Below are 14,876 nucleotides of genomic sequence, written 5' to 3' on the forward strand. Positions count from 1 at the left end.
TCACGTTTTTGTGTTTGTCTTGGCTTTGCAAGGGGAGGTGCCTAAGGATGGCAGCACAGACACCACACAGCCAGAACTAGCCTTGACTTACTTTGACTCCGGTCTGAGAGTTTTGTGAAATTAATTTTACTTAAGGAAGGAAAACAGGAAGGAAACTTTGGGGGACATCCTTCCAGACTTTTTTCTAAATGTTTATACACGTACATTGATATTAATCTCTGTATTCCTAGCACTTAACTCAGTGTATTGCCTGCTACATCTCAGTGCTTAGTAAATGTCCTTTGAAGGAATAAATAAATGAGCATGTGGTGTTTATTGACTGACAATTACCTCTCACTCTGTTCTTTGTGAGGATGAAGAAAAGCAGATCCCTCTAAGAATGACATGTTTCCTGGGTGCAATGAGACATATTTAAACAGATATCTGCAAAGAAGGCTATTTTCTCCATTTCTGGATACTAAACACCCCACCTCTCCAGCATTTTGTATCCTGAAGGAATTCAGGCATTTGCCTAACACAACCTGAAGATTTGGAACTTTGTGCTCATGTGGTGATTTATAGTTTACAAAGTGCTTTCATGGTTATTTCAGTTAGTCCTCAAAAGTCAGGTTATGATGGAGTGCTATTAACCCTCCTGCACTGTTGGTGGGAATGTAAATTGGTACAATCACTATGGAGAACAGTATGGAGGGTCCTTAAAAAACTAAAAATAGAACTACCATATGATGCAGCAATCCCACTCCTGGGCACATATCCAGAGAAAACCATAATTCGAAAAGATACATGCACCCCAATGTTCATTGCAGCACTATTTACAATAGCCAAGACATGGAAGCAACCTAAGTGTCCACCAACAGAGGAGTGGATAAAGAAGATGTGGTATATATACACAATGGAATATTACTCAGCCATAAAAAAGAAAGAAATAATGCCATTTGCAGCAACATGGATGAACCTTGAGATCATCATACTAAGTGAAATAAATCAGAAAAGACAAAAATCATGTTATTACTCATACGCAGAATCTAATTTTTTTAAAAAAATGATACAAGTGAACTTATTTACAGAATAGAAAGAGACTCACAGATTTTGAAAACAAACTTATGGTTACCAGAGGGGAAACGTGGCGGGGAGGAAGGAAGGGATAAATTACGAACTTGGGATTAACATACACACACTACTATATATAAAACAGATAACCAGCAAGGACCCACCGTAGAGCACAGGGAACTCTACTCAACACTCTGTAATAAGCTATATGGGTAAAGAATCTGAAAAAGGATGAATATATGTATATGTATAACTGAATCACTTTGCTGTACACCTGAAACTAACACAACACTGTAAATCAACTCAACTCCAATAAAATTTTTAACAAAAAAATTTTAAAAAGTGGAAACTGGCAATTTACTATTTATATGAATAATGGTAAAGTGAAGAATGTACTGATTCTCTTCTCCCTCCTTCCTTATTAACAAAAGAGAATACACACAAAATTTATGTGAGGGTGGGAGGGAGGCGCAAGAGGGAGGGGATATGGGGATGTATGTATACGTATACCTGATTCACTTTGTTATACAGCAGAAACTAACACAATATTGTAAAGCAATTATACTCCAATAAAGATGTTAAAAAATTTTTATGTGATATAAAAAGACCAGCTTATAAGCAAAAAGAAAAAAAGAAAAAGATGAGGAAAGGGGGGCCAAGAGAGGTTGAATGGTTCAAAGTCAGACTAGAATTGCAAGTCTAGTGTGCTTAGAGGTTGAGCTCCCAGAAACTCTGTCAACGGGTTTGTCATCATGGGCATCTGTCTGACCACCCCAGGGTGGGAAGGGACGAGGTACAGAGAAAACTGCCCTTTGTCCCAAGCCCCACACCCTGGGAAGTTCAGTGAGGTCAGCGAGAGTGGCCCTGTGATCTGCCTCAGTTGAATGGCACTAAAATGACAAACCTTTGTTTTGAATGTCTTTACCTGGAGGTGAAATCTTCCACTGGCTGACTGGGATATTAAATATGGACGAGGCCAGGGACATTTCTCACCCGGAGCTCAATGGGAACTGGCAAGTGTCAGACTTGAAATTTATCACTGCAACTCCCAGGCCTCTGCTGACCTGGACTTGAAGGCTCCAGCCTGGAAACAATCCAGAATTAAATGCTGACGACTAACTCAGGGAGAGAAAGTATATAAACCGCCTGAGCAGTAGCAAAGGGACTACGGTCTTTACCTCCACTGTGGGCAAGTAGAAGATAGCCCAGCCGGCGCCCAAGACGGGCCTTCTCATCCTGCCCTGCCACTATTTTGTTATGCAACTCTAGGCAGATGGCTGACCCTCTCCAGAACTAGGCTTCTGTATTTTTAAGAAGAATTAGATGGTCTCAAAGAACATAGCATCTGAAAGCATATAAACTACACAAACTTAAGTCCATTTCTTTAAACAGAAAGACATTTACTCATATAGTAAAAAATGAATTGTGGGTTACACACATATATTCAAAAAGTTTATAATCTCACAGATGAGATATGTAGGTGTTGAAAACAGTAATTCATACCTGCTGCCTTGGTTCTTACCTAAGCCCTGGATCACTTGGCTGGCCCCACACTAGGCTCTCAGCATCATGCCTGGGCCTGATCTACACACATAAATGCTTCTGAATGAATGAGCATGAATAAGAGTGCCCAGGCTTTATCTCTTGTGGGATAGCCTGATGTAACAGAACAAGACCCGGAGTCCAGTACACCTGGTTTCAATTCCCAGCTGTGTGACCTTGGGCATGATCTCTGCTACTTCTCCTGTCAAATGGGATCGGTGTGGAGCGAACATCACTTGTGTGGTTGTCTGCAGCAGCCCCGAGCCTGAGGCAGGTGCCCGCCATGTGGTAGCTGCTGTCTGTAACACGGGACTGCATAAGGTAAGCACATCAGAGCTTTGGATAGCAGTGAAGATGTAATTATTTCATGTTGGGGTAATCAGGTCAGATTGCTAGGGAGGAGTATTTAAGTAGGGCCTAGAAAGAGGGTCCCCAGTTAGGTCGAGATGGAGAAAGGGAAAAGGGATACAAGTAAAGGACAGCAAAGGCAGGAGGCAGGAAGGTGCAGTGAACGCTGAGGCAGTAGAAGGGAGGATGGTTTGTCTGGACAGAGATGCTACTGAAAAGGGAAAGTGGGGCAGGTTTTTCAGGATTCCAAGTGACAGAGCATTTGGACTTTATCCTATGGAAAATGGGGAGCCTTTGGAGGTTTTGAGCAGAGATGTGATGGGTTTAAGAAGCTACATTTCTATAGGATGAGTAACAGAAGTTACCAGTAGCTACAACTCAGAGAAAAGATGGGTACAAATTTCAAAGATGGACTTTGAAGCAGGCATCACTGAAATCATTCTACGCAGCTGCTATGGCTGATACACTCATTAACACTAACCTCTAATAAAAGGCTTGGAAGATGGAAATTGGAGTCATCTCGGGTTAGGTGGGGTAGGACAAGATGACTTCGATACATTTTTCGGGAGGAGGGAAATTCATGGAAGGATTTCTGGCTTTCACTGCTGTGGAGTTGAAATGGATTAGTCATGTTAAGATCTTGAATGTGGACCTACACTCAGAGTCTTCTGGGACCCCAGGTGACAAGACAACTTTCCATGAAAAAGCAGCATGTTCTTTACCCCTGAGTAACACTGATGGTGAATTACAATCTCTGAGCACAGGTAAAGAAAGATGAGAAAGAAAAGGAAAATGAAGGCACAAGGAAAGAGGGGGGAAAGGGAGAAAAAAGAGGAAGGTGCTGGAGAGAAGAGATAAGAAAGAAAAAAAAGTGGGGCAGATCTGGGACAGAGTCAGCTCTGCTCACAGTGGTCATGCCCAGCACTGCCCAAGGCGCCTGAGCTGACGGAGCGGAGACGGGAGGCTAAAAGACTATATAGTCAGTTTCATCTTTTTGGCTGTAAACAATTCAAATGGAAAATGTTGGATGAGACTCCACTGGCTCAGTTTGGAGGGAGGAGGTTTATTCATCAGTCTTGGAGCTTTTTCACTTCTGGGGACTGTCACCCATGTCAGATCCATCTGGACATTTCTGAGGTTTTTTTGTTTGTTTCCTTTTTTTTTTTCCCAAATGCCTTTGCCAGGAAGAATATTTAACACATTTTGATGTAAGAAAGTAGGACACAGAGGAAGAAATTGGGTGTTAGCATCAATTTCTTCCTTTTTCACAAAGCCCAAGTGTTCTTATGGGATCATTAGGTCTGTTAAATAATTTATGTCTCATTCATTCATTCTTTTATTCAACGACTATTCAACAAGGACTTGGTATGTACTAGGCACCATACAGGTTACTGTTTGTTGGGCTTCCAGCAGGATCACCTATGCCATAAAGATGAGATCAAGCACTGGACCAAAGACCTGAGAAGATACTGCAAGACATTCCCTTAGTTACGTTTCTGGTAACAAAACAAAATGCAAGCAAAACACAAAGCTCACCATCACCAGTTCCCCCTTACAGGGCTCGACAATTCTGCCTTCTCTGTTTTCTCCCGGTACCACCCATCCTCTTAAGAAGTACTTAAAAGTACTTCTGGGGCCTCCCTGGTGGCGCAGTGGTTGAGAGTCTGCCTGCCAGTGCGGGGGACACGGGTTCGAGCCCTGGTCTGGGAAGATCCCACATGCCGCGGAGCAACTAGGCCCGTGAGCCACAACTACTGAGCCTGCGCGTCTGGAGCCTGTGCTCCGCAACAAGAGAAGCCGCGATAGTCAGAGGCCCGCGCACCGCAATGAAGAGTGGACCCTGCTTGCCACAACTAGAGAAAGCCCTCGCACAGAAACGAAGACCCAACACAGCCAAAAATAAATAAATAAATATTTTAAAAAAAAAGTACTTCTGCTCGAAAGCAGCTGCTGGGTTAAATAATCCCACTTCTTTAGTAGTCAACCTTAAATCATGATTTTCTTTTTGTTTCACTCCACTTTCCATCTTTATAACTCTCATTTACAATGGTTGCTTGTTATTAAGTCCTTCCTAGGCATCAGGCCTTTTGTTTTCATTACCTTTAAGACTCACAACAACCTCTTGAAAGAAATGGAGACTCAGCTGGGTTTCATTACTTGCCTAGAACACACAGCTAAAAAGCAGCAGAGTCGGGCTTTGAAACTTCCTCTGTCTGACTTCCCAGAGTGGACTCTTTGCCAGACACAACATGGCCTCCCCCAACTCCGACCTGTGAGTTATTCACCCCCTGCTCTTGCCCTTGCCAAGAAACTAGAGAATTTCAATCAAGAGACTGTACCCCTTGGTTTTCTATTAATAAATGTTTGATTGATTCTAAATGAGCTGTCACTATGCTTTGGAGTGAGAATTACAAGTGGCTCGGCTCCATAAGCAGATTGTAAATCGACAACCACGTGCCTCAAGCTGTTACTGTCACAACAGCTGAGGACGAAGAATATTTAATTATGGAGATGGGGAGGAAGGGGACCAGAGGGTCTCCGGAGGGAGAGTCAGGCGTTCCCGGCCTTATCTAGGCTTCAAGATCAAGAAGGAGTCTTTGTTCTGTCTCTCCAGGTTTTTTTGATTTTTTAAATAAAATCTCCTTAAGCCAAACCTCCTTATTGCATTGAAAAATGGTACGAGTTTGGTTTCTCTAGTTTTCGTGGGAAACAGGAACATTAAAGTGTGAACTCCAATCATCTATGAAAAACACTTGCCGGAGGACCTTGGCTCAGATCTGCAAGCATAACGCATTTCAATCGTTTTTTTCTTATGAGTAGCTTGAGGTTGTCTCCCTGAATTAAGTTCCTGAAGCTCACTGGCAGTGGCACCTTGCCCGTGTGAGCATGGTCCTCACACGCCGCAGGTGCGAGAGAGGCGGACGGGCATCCTGTGGGCGGTGGCGCCAGTGCATGGTCGTCCTCATGGGACTCGGCAAGGGGTTCCAGCCATGAGGCTTCGGTCATATCACTTAACTTCTTTACGCTTTGCCGACCTCACCTGTAAGAGGACCACGATGGTGCCCTCTACCCCGGGGTCCTGGTACCCGTGACAGCACGGGTGTCGCACCAGTGGACGCCGGCCATAAGGGTGCCTGGTGTGAAGGAGGAAGAAGCCCCTCGGCCAACGCTACCTTTCAGGGGCCCGCGGGCGGGGCGGGGGGGGGATGTGCAGGATCATAAACTGGTGCCCCTTCTCACTGGAACACACGCTGTGGGGGGAGGGGTGCGGCTGGGGGAGGGGACGCAGGCCGACCTCCACTCCCATTGGCGCCCTCGGCAGAGCCCAGCCCCCACCCGCACCGCTGACCCCTTGAGCGGGCACGTCCCATCCAGTTAGGGTTCCTGCGCTGTTCTTAGAACTTTTTCTTACCACATTTCGTCAGCCAGTACTTACTGTTCCCAGTATTATTTACCATATGTTCATCGCTACCCAGGGAAACAGATGAGACTGAAAGGACTTTAAACTTCATATTGTCACCAGCAAACCCATTCACAATTCCCGGGAAGCAAAAATAGAATCTGGGTAATAAAGTCTAACCTTTTCCTTTCCTTTGTGCTCAGTCTAGTTCCGCCTGCTCATAGGGGGCCGCGTGCAGAGGCCGGCCCCCAACACTTCAGAGTTCCTCGTGGGCAATGCTGACGTCCACGCGCCAGCTCCCTGGGCCGTGTGCGAAAGGGCTGCGTGAGACACCACGATTCAAGATGGTGGCGGCGCGCCGAGTGCAAAGACGCTGCCCGCGCCCCCGCTCCCATCTGGAGTCTGCGCAGCAGAGCTGCCCGACCCTACAAGAACCCCGCCCCTCCCCCCCCCACACAGGACGCTATAAATCAGCCCCGCCCATCACCTGTCCCGGATGCGTGTGCTCTAGAGCCCAAGCTGATACCTCTCCATTCTCTGATCAAAGAATAAAGCTTTCCTTTGTTTCTCAGCAGAACTCGGTCTCACTCTACTGGCTTGGATGACACAGGGTTGGAGAGCCCTTGTTGGGGCCCAACTCAGGAGGGTAGGTAACAAAGTCATTACCAACGAAAGGAACGTGTTGTCCCACCTGTTTGCATCCGGTGTTTGAGAAGATCGTAGCCACTGATGCGAAGTTCCTTATGGCTGGTTTGGGAACAAGAGTGTGCTGGGGGCAGGGGGAGGGTAGACAAGTGGCTGGGGTCCGTGAAACATCACTCAGAGGTCAAGGTTTCGAATGTTTCAGATCTGCCTGAAGAAGCAGATGTGGTGGCAGAGCTCAAGGTCTGGAGTCAGGAAAACCAGGTTCCAACCCTCATGCTTCTGTGATCATGGGCCAGGTCTTCAATGTCCTGTTTCCTCATTTAAAACATCTGGGTTATGATCTCTCTCCTATGTATGTTACAGGGCTTTGAGTTTCACACAAGATAATTCAAGGAAAAGTGCTGTAAATTCTGCAAGGCACAATTTCTGGGGAAATTGCCCTTTCTCCTCTCAGTGGATTTGTTAGGTTTGCAGAGCAAGAAAGCAGGCTTTCGGGCTGCACGTGTCATGGGGGCAGGGGCCCGAGCTTCACCTCATCTCTTCAACTTCACGTCATAGCTTCTGTATGGACGTGGGCCTGGCTGGGGGTCACGCGCTGTTGGGCAGCACCCGCTGGACCTCGATGGACCCATGCGGTGAGGGCACACTTTGGGGTGGTCACCCTGCGTTGCAGGTAATGCTTAGCTGCCTCTGGTGAAGGCTGGAGAACCCTTTGCCATTGGCCTTGGAGGCAATCTTTGCATTTCTCGTTCTGCCAAAAGAGTGATAGTCGTTGAAACTTATGGTGAACGGGTCATACCTAATACCTAGATTCATGCAAATTCCCAAAAACAACCTTAGGGGAACCTCACCTGAACTCTCAAACCCTCTTCTGTCTTCATGCCAATATGCTCATGTGTTCACAGAGCTGAACCATCACCACAAACCCCTGCAGGAAAAGTGTAACAGTCGGGTTACAGAGAAAGTGATTAATAGTTCATTTTCATAAAGTCTGTCTGCGTCCAACACTGAGATGCCAAGAATCTATGACTTCACCTTTTTTTTCCTGATGCACGCCTAAAATGCATGACTGGGCGCAGTTCCACTGGGAAACTAAATAAATCAGGAAGACAGTTGCCTGTGAGATGCTGAGAATTTAGAATTCAAGATAGCTCCAACTTTGATTTGCCCTTCTTTTTCTTAATGGATGTTCTCTTTAGTTTCCATGGATTTGTGAAATATATATCATTTGTAGTTGAATCTACCAGTTTTTCCTGCAAAGCAAGAAAAGGTTATTATTATTTTTTATTGTAGTAAAAGAGAAGCCCGGAGAAGGTAAGCAATTTGCTTGAGGCCCCCCTCCAACACGTCTGATTAATCAATGAAACGTGCGGGCCAACAGTGAGGTAGAAGTTGGCAAATGCTTGGCCACCTTCTTTCACTGCCTTCCATCTTCTGGAACCAGTGAATAGGCTGATTAAGCTGTGATGTTAAGAAAAGCCCGGATCAGGCATTCTCTCATGAGGGCGACTTAGCTCCTGGGAAGTGCAATTATGAGTAGAGATGTTGGTTTAAACGTCAGCTTTGGAATAAGAGAAATGCAAACCATTTTTCTTAACTCCAAATTAAGAAACTCTCTGATGATATAGGAACCCTCATGTAGAATATCCAAGTATGAATGGCAATGCAATGATGAATTGCTCTTTTTCACAATGGTCTAAGAGTGAGAAACAATGCACTAGGAACAAGAGCTTAAGTAAGAGGGGACCAGGAAGAAATCCTTAGACACAAGTGGTCTGATCTACGTGGTGGCTTGTAAGTCCTGCCTTTTGTCCTGAATTTTAATTTTTCTTTTCTTTTGAATTTCACTGTATGGGCCACACACTGCGCTGAGCAAGCGCCTCTACTGCTCAGAACAAGCTTTCACCTGAGCTGGAGCAGCTCAGACTGTTGACTCCCCCTGGCTCTGACCACTCCAGCACCACACGTTCCCGCGGAAGGTGCTTGTGTTCACAGGGGACCTGAGCTTGATCTACCCGTGGAACCATCTTGTAGGAAAGATTGCCCAGTTGGGAGGACTTTGGGTGTTTGGTAACTGACCTTCTTTGCATTGGCTTCTGTACCAATGTTTCTCGACTGGGAGCGATTTTGCCCCCCTAGAGGACATTTGGCAATGTCTGGAGACATTTTAGTTGTCACAACTGGAGTTGTTACTGGCGTCTAGTGGGTAGAGGCCAGGGATGCTGCTAAACATACTATGATGCACAGAACAGTCCCCCACAGGAATGATTGGGCCCCAAATCTCAATAGTGTCAAGTTTGAGCAACCCTGTCCTGGACCAATTGAATCTTACATTCTTTTCTAAAACAAGCAAAGTGTAGTAGGGTTACAGCGCAGTCTGTACCACACTGGTTTTAGTCTTGTAAAAGAAGACCTGCCTACCTCTATTTTGATAATCCTGCTGTATAAAAAACAACCAGAGAACCTCAGTGACATAACACAATAAACTTTGACTTTTGCTCCTGAGGCTAGAGGTCAGCTGGGCAGTTCTGCTAATCTGGGCCTGGCCTGGCTGACCTTAATGAGCCCACTCAGGTCTCTGCAGTCAGCTGCTGGTTTGGCTGGGAGCTGGCTGGTTTAGGATGGGTTCACTCTTATGCCTGATGGTTGGTGAACTGTCGGCTGCGGTGACAAGGGTGACTGGACCACGTGGCATGTCGTCATCCAGGGAGCTAGCCCAGACTTTTCACATGTCGGTGGCAAAGTTCAAGAGAGAGAGAGAGAACACGCGAGGCCTCTTGAGGTCAAGGCTTGGAACGAGCACATCACTCCTGATGACTCTATTAGCCAAAGCGAGTTCCAAGATTCAAGGCACGAGAAACAGACTCTACCTTCTCATGGGAAGAGCTGCAAAGTCAGTTGCAAAGGGCAGGGATGCAGGGAGGAGTGAAAAATTGCAGACATTTTTGCAACCAATCTACCTTACGCTTCTTCTCCAATTCTAATTTACACGTATCCTTCAAAATCTGGTCAAGCAGTGCCTTCCCCAGGAAACTTTATCTAACCCCTCCTCTGTCCTCGCATGGAATCCGGGCTGACAGCTCTCACAGCTCTCTTCATACTGTGACACCGTCACGGCATGGCCACTGGCCGGCCCCCACTCCACCCAAAGCCATCTTGTGCTCCCTGCCTTCAAAGGACCATGAATGAGCGAGTCATTTTCTTTCTCTGTATGTGGCCTAAATGTTTGGTAAACCTGGCTGTAGAGCATGAGAGCATGAATTGTGGAGTGAGAATGCCTCTGTTCCAGTCCTATCTTTGCCTCTTACTACGTCCAGCCAAGCAACTAATTAATCTATTTCTCTGTACAGTATGAAACAGCACATCCTCCAGGGGCTTGGGAGGACAAAATGAGAGAATACAGGACAAGTGCTTGGAAGAGTGGCTGGCCCACAGCAATCCTCAGTAACGGTAGCTTTTGTTATTTGGGACGCCTCTTCCACCATTTCAACCCGGCCCCTAGTGCATTAATTAATTCACCACTTACATGCAGATGCCGCACTCCCGTGCTCCTCCTTGCACAGGAAGTGGACAACATATGTCACCGGCCAAGTGACTCCTCGGTGGTTGAATTCATTTTGTTTCTATGGTTGGTGCTGCATTCCCTTCAGTTGCTGGAAGAGATTATTATTTCCTCCTTCAGAGGTCACTGGAGCTGAGAAAGTCAACTCGCCACCAGGGATATGCTGTGCTCCCAGGGGGCAGGAGTCCCACGTGTCCGGTTCCTACGTCGCCTGACTCATCCTGGGGACGTTGGCGGCTGCTGGATTCCTCTAGATCACAGGGATAATGAAGAGAGCCACGTGGACAAGCTCAAGGGCTGAATTTGGTGTTGCTGTAACGCTTTGGGAACTGTTAAAATAAGACCCGTACAATTTCAGACAGACTTTTAAATGACAGTTTAAAAACAGCTTCTTCTGCCATGGGCTGGCTCTGTGGATTTTATAACCGTAAAAATTTAGAAACAGCCTCATGAATAATTCAGTGACTCAGTTCTGGGAGTTGCAACGCCCCTCACCGGGTGACTATGTCTATCGCTTTTAATACCTGGCGAATTGGCCCTGGTGTCTCTCACTTGGTGGATCTCTGCAGAAACGGAATCGGGTAGGAGAACCGCATCACCAGCGTCTGCCCCCTCCCGAGCTGCCGCGTCAGGTGGCTCCTGCCTGGCCTTGAAATTGTTCTCCTTTGTAAAGCCTTCAGGTTAGAACTGGACACTTCTAAAACACTCGCAAGAGATTCTCCGTGGCTGAAAGAAGCCTAATTGTGAAAGGAGAAATCAGGGCAAAGCCAGCCGAAAATAAAGTTTGCATCTTGATGGGCCGTCTCGGGGAATTTACTGAAACATTACCTCTACTAATCACCTATGTCCATACTAGTATTTTTAGTCTCTAAAATACTTTTGTGTTATACAGTCAGAAAATTATAATTTAGCACGGATTATCCTGGCTTTTAAAGTATATTTAGGGAGTTCTCTGGCAGTCCAGTGGTTAGGACTCCGAGCTTCCACTGCAGGGGGTTCAATCCCTGGTCAGGAAACTAAGAGCCCACAAGCCAGGTGGTGAGGCCAAAAAAAACTAAATTAAAAAAAAAAAAGTATATTAACATTTCCATATGAGTTGGTCTTGCTTTCAAAGTAGGTATTTAGCTTTTTGAGGTCACGGGCCATGTTTTAAATTTGTTCTGTTTTTTTTTTTTTCCCACACTCCCCAGCATCAAGTTGGGCCCATATCACTTGATTCCTACTGATCAGTTCTCACAAACAAGTAACCCACACATTTGATTCCTTTGATTGTTTTGGGGTTTTGTGTTGCTTTAGTGCAACATTGTAAAAGGCGGCATAGTTAGATAGATGTCACCTGGGTGTCATACTTAAGCAGCCTGGCATGGATGTTCTCTGACCTAGCTGCTTCACATGTTTCTGTGCCTCCACTAGGAATTTGAGTCTCCACCACTGCTCGAAGCTCATGTGCTCGAAAGTCTCCCTCCATTCCCCATTCCCCACCCCCCATGTAAGCCCTGCTCTTACTTCTTAACACTAGTTCCACCTCTTCCATGAGGTCTTCCTGATGTGACATCCACAAGGGTCTCTCCCACCTCTGAGCTCCACCAGCACCTGCCCTCACTGAATTGATACTTAATTCGGTAGCTCCCACATATACCCTGGTGTTTTTGCTCTTCTCTGCAGGTATTTGTCCTCTCTTGCCAATTACATTCTAGATCCTTTTCAAGCAGATTCTAATACCGCTTTGTAGGCCCCGTGGTGTCCCGTGTAGAGCAGGTGCTAAATATGTATCTGTAGGCACGTGAGACGGATGTTCTCAGGGACCGGTTCTTTTTTTTTTTTTTTTTTTGAGACAGTTAGTTTTTATGGGCACTTTTCTGGGCGGACTTGACCAATCTTATGGCCACACTGCTCGTGCCCAAATCTCCATTTAGTGTTTGATGACAATCATGGATCTCTTTTTACTTTTTGTCCTTTATAATCATTGTCAAAGATAGGTTAAGCCTCTAAGACACATCCAAACCTTGACCCTTTCCCTTTCTCCTCTCCAAAAGACTCTGTTAAGCGTCTGTCTGCTTTTTCTTAAGCTAGCTAGATGTTTTCCTGAATTAGTTCAAGTACAGGAGACAAACTGCACAAGAATGGTATTAGACACATCCAGTAGTGTCATGTTCCTTAACAGATAATTATTCAGCACCTACTCTGTGCACTGCATTGAGTAAACCTGACTGGCAATTCACGACTCTTTAAGGAGCTTTCAGTCTAGCTGGAGAAATACTACAGACATGCATGAAATACATGTAAAACTCAAGACCCTAGGTACAGTGCTAAAACATCAGTAAGTGCTGTGAATTCCAAGGAGGGCAAAGTCTAAAGAGTAAGGAAAATGTTTCAGGAGGAGGCAGATTAGTTCTGGGCTGTGAGCACGCGTAGAATTTGCAGAGGTGAAACTGAGCCGGGAAGATACACCGAGAGAAGGGGGACAATTCTGTAGTGAGACGACCTGAAGTTTTAGAGTCACAGATAAGCCAACACTTACTATCAAACCACAAGTTTCTGAATCTCATTCCTTCCTTGAAAAAGACCTTGTGACACTGTCATGGGGATTCAACAGACAGAATATGAAGATGTCTGTGTAGCGACTGCTGCACAGCAGGTGATCGATACTTGCTTGTTAGCTCTATAGCAACTGTCAAAAGTGGTCAGAGCGGGCTTCCCTGGTGGCGCAGTGGTTGAGAGTCTGCCTGCCGAGGCAGGGGATACGGGTTCGTGTCCCGGTCAGGGAGGATCCCACATGCCTCACAGCGGCCTGGCCCGTGGGCCACGGCCGCTGGGCTCCGCAACTGGAGGGGCCGCGGCGGCGAGAGTCCCGCGTACCACAAAGGAAAAAAAGAAAAGTGGTCAGAGTAAGTCTGTGGGGCAGGAGATAGGACTGTCTAATTGAAACACAAGGGAGTGATGAGACATGATGGGGGAGAGCTAGGTTCCCTGTAGGACACCTGTTGGAGGGCTGAGATGTCTGGATAAGGGTTTGGGCTTTAAGGAATAGGCTGCGATGCACAGGGCAGCGCTGATGATTTTTTAGCAGATTTTGCAAGTTGTTAATTTGGAAAGTACACATGCAGAGGCACCGGAAGTAGTGGGCGGCAGGAGAGGGCTGAGTCTCTGACTCTACTCATTATACTCATGTGAGTGACGTTTTGTCTCCAACGATTTGAGAAATACTTATGTCAAAGCAAGACTTCTAAAATAAGAAAAGCCTGAAATACTAAAATCCTGAAATCCAAGAAGATCTAAATATGAAATACTAAATTTAAAATACTGAAAGTCCATCAGTTCCCTTCCACCGCTCTCCAGAGCCAGCAATTCTGAGCTGTTCCTCTTGGAACCATTCAACTGTTTTGTATTCCAGAACCCCGGCATGATAGTGATTCTCTAATTTTGCCAAGTTGGAATCAATTCTAGGCAAAAGTACCGATTAACAGCTGAAGTTTTCTCTGGCTCATCAGCTCTTAAACAAGTAATATATTTTCTATATATTATTTATATTTATAGTTATTGTTCGTGAACTGGTCAGACCGGCCCCTAGGCTTTGCCAGTGCTGTGCAGCTGCTGTTCTCAAGTAACAATGGAATGTAATCATTTTCCTGAACAGAACTGAATGGCTAATAAGCCAGTTTGGTTAATGGAGAGGTGGTGAGGAAGGCGAATAAGGGAAGCATTTTAAAATTTATATGCATTCTGCTATATTAATTTATTGTTGTCAATCTTAAACAATAACCTCAAACTATGTTTATAGATCAGAGGAAATTGATGAACTTTACCTTTGTTCAACTTTTTAAAAAGTAGCCCTTTGGCCCAAGCAGCATGACAGACCAAGTGGCAAAAGAGGAGAAAGAAGCCTTATAATCAGAAGGTGTATCTGAGTTGAAAAGCTGCCTATTAGTCTGAAGAGTCTAGCAGAGTTGTCAGAAGGCTTTCCACACCCAGCTGGTCAGAGCTGTTTCAGATCATTCTACTGCCAAGAAGCTCCTATGATTCCTAGCTTGTTCCCCTTTATAGAAGGCCATGCCTTCCTAACCTAAGATATAAATACAAGTAGACAGAAAGGGTGCTTACCCAGCTGCAATATTGTTGTATGACACTTAACATTGACTTTGAAAGGAGCAGGGCATCATCCTATCAGAGAACTGATGCATCCACTTGAAAAGTCTCTAGGGGTCTTAACTCTTCCCTATTATTATATGTCACTCCAAGGGATTCTGAGACGACTTGGTACAGGCAGATTTATCTTGGATGCACTTAAGTATGGATCATGTAAACAAGGCTTGATATCTTTAATGAAAG

At 45.5% G+C, this 14,876-nt stretch overlaps 1 protein-coding gene across 1 annotated transcript in view; it reads right to left on the reverse strand.

Annotated features, from left to right (window-relative positions):
- Nucleotides 1-6,608, reverse strand: part of CLMP (CXADR like membrane protein) — a 126,279-nt gene extending 119,671 nt beyond the window's left edge. Inside the window, exon 1 of the mRNA XM_060304209.2 lies at nt 6,521-6,608. The gene's annotated coding sequence lies outside the window, so the exon portion shown is untranslated. The remainder of the gene's footprint in view (nt 1-6,520) is intronic.
- Between the last annotated feature and the right edge of the window lie 8,268 nt (nt 6,609-14,876).

Source organism: Globicephala melas, chromosome 8, assembly GCF_963455315.2.
Source record: "Globicephala melas chromosome 8, mGloMel1.2, whole genome shotgun sequence".
Lineage (NCBI taxonomy): Eukaryota > Metazoa > Chordata > Mammalia > Artiodactyla > Delphinidae > Globicephala > Globicephala melas.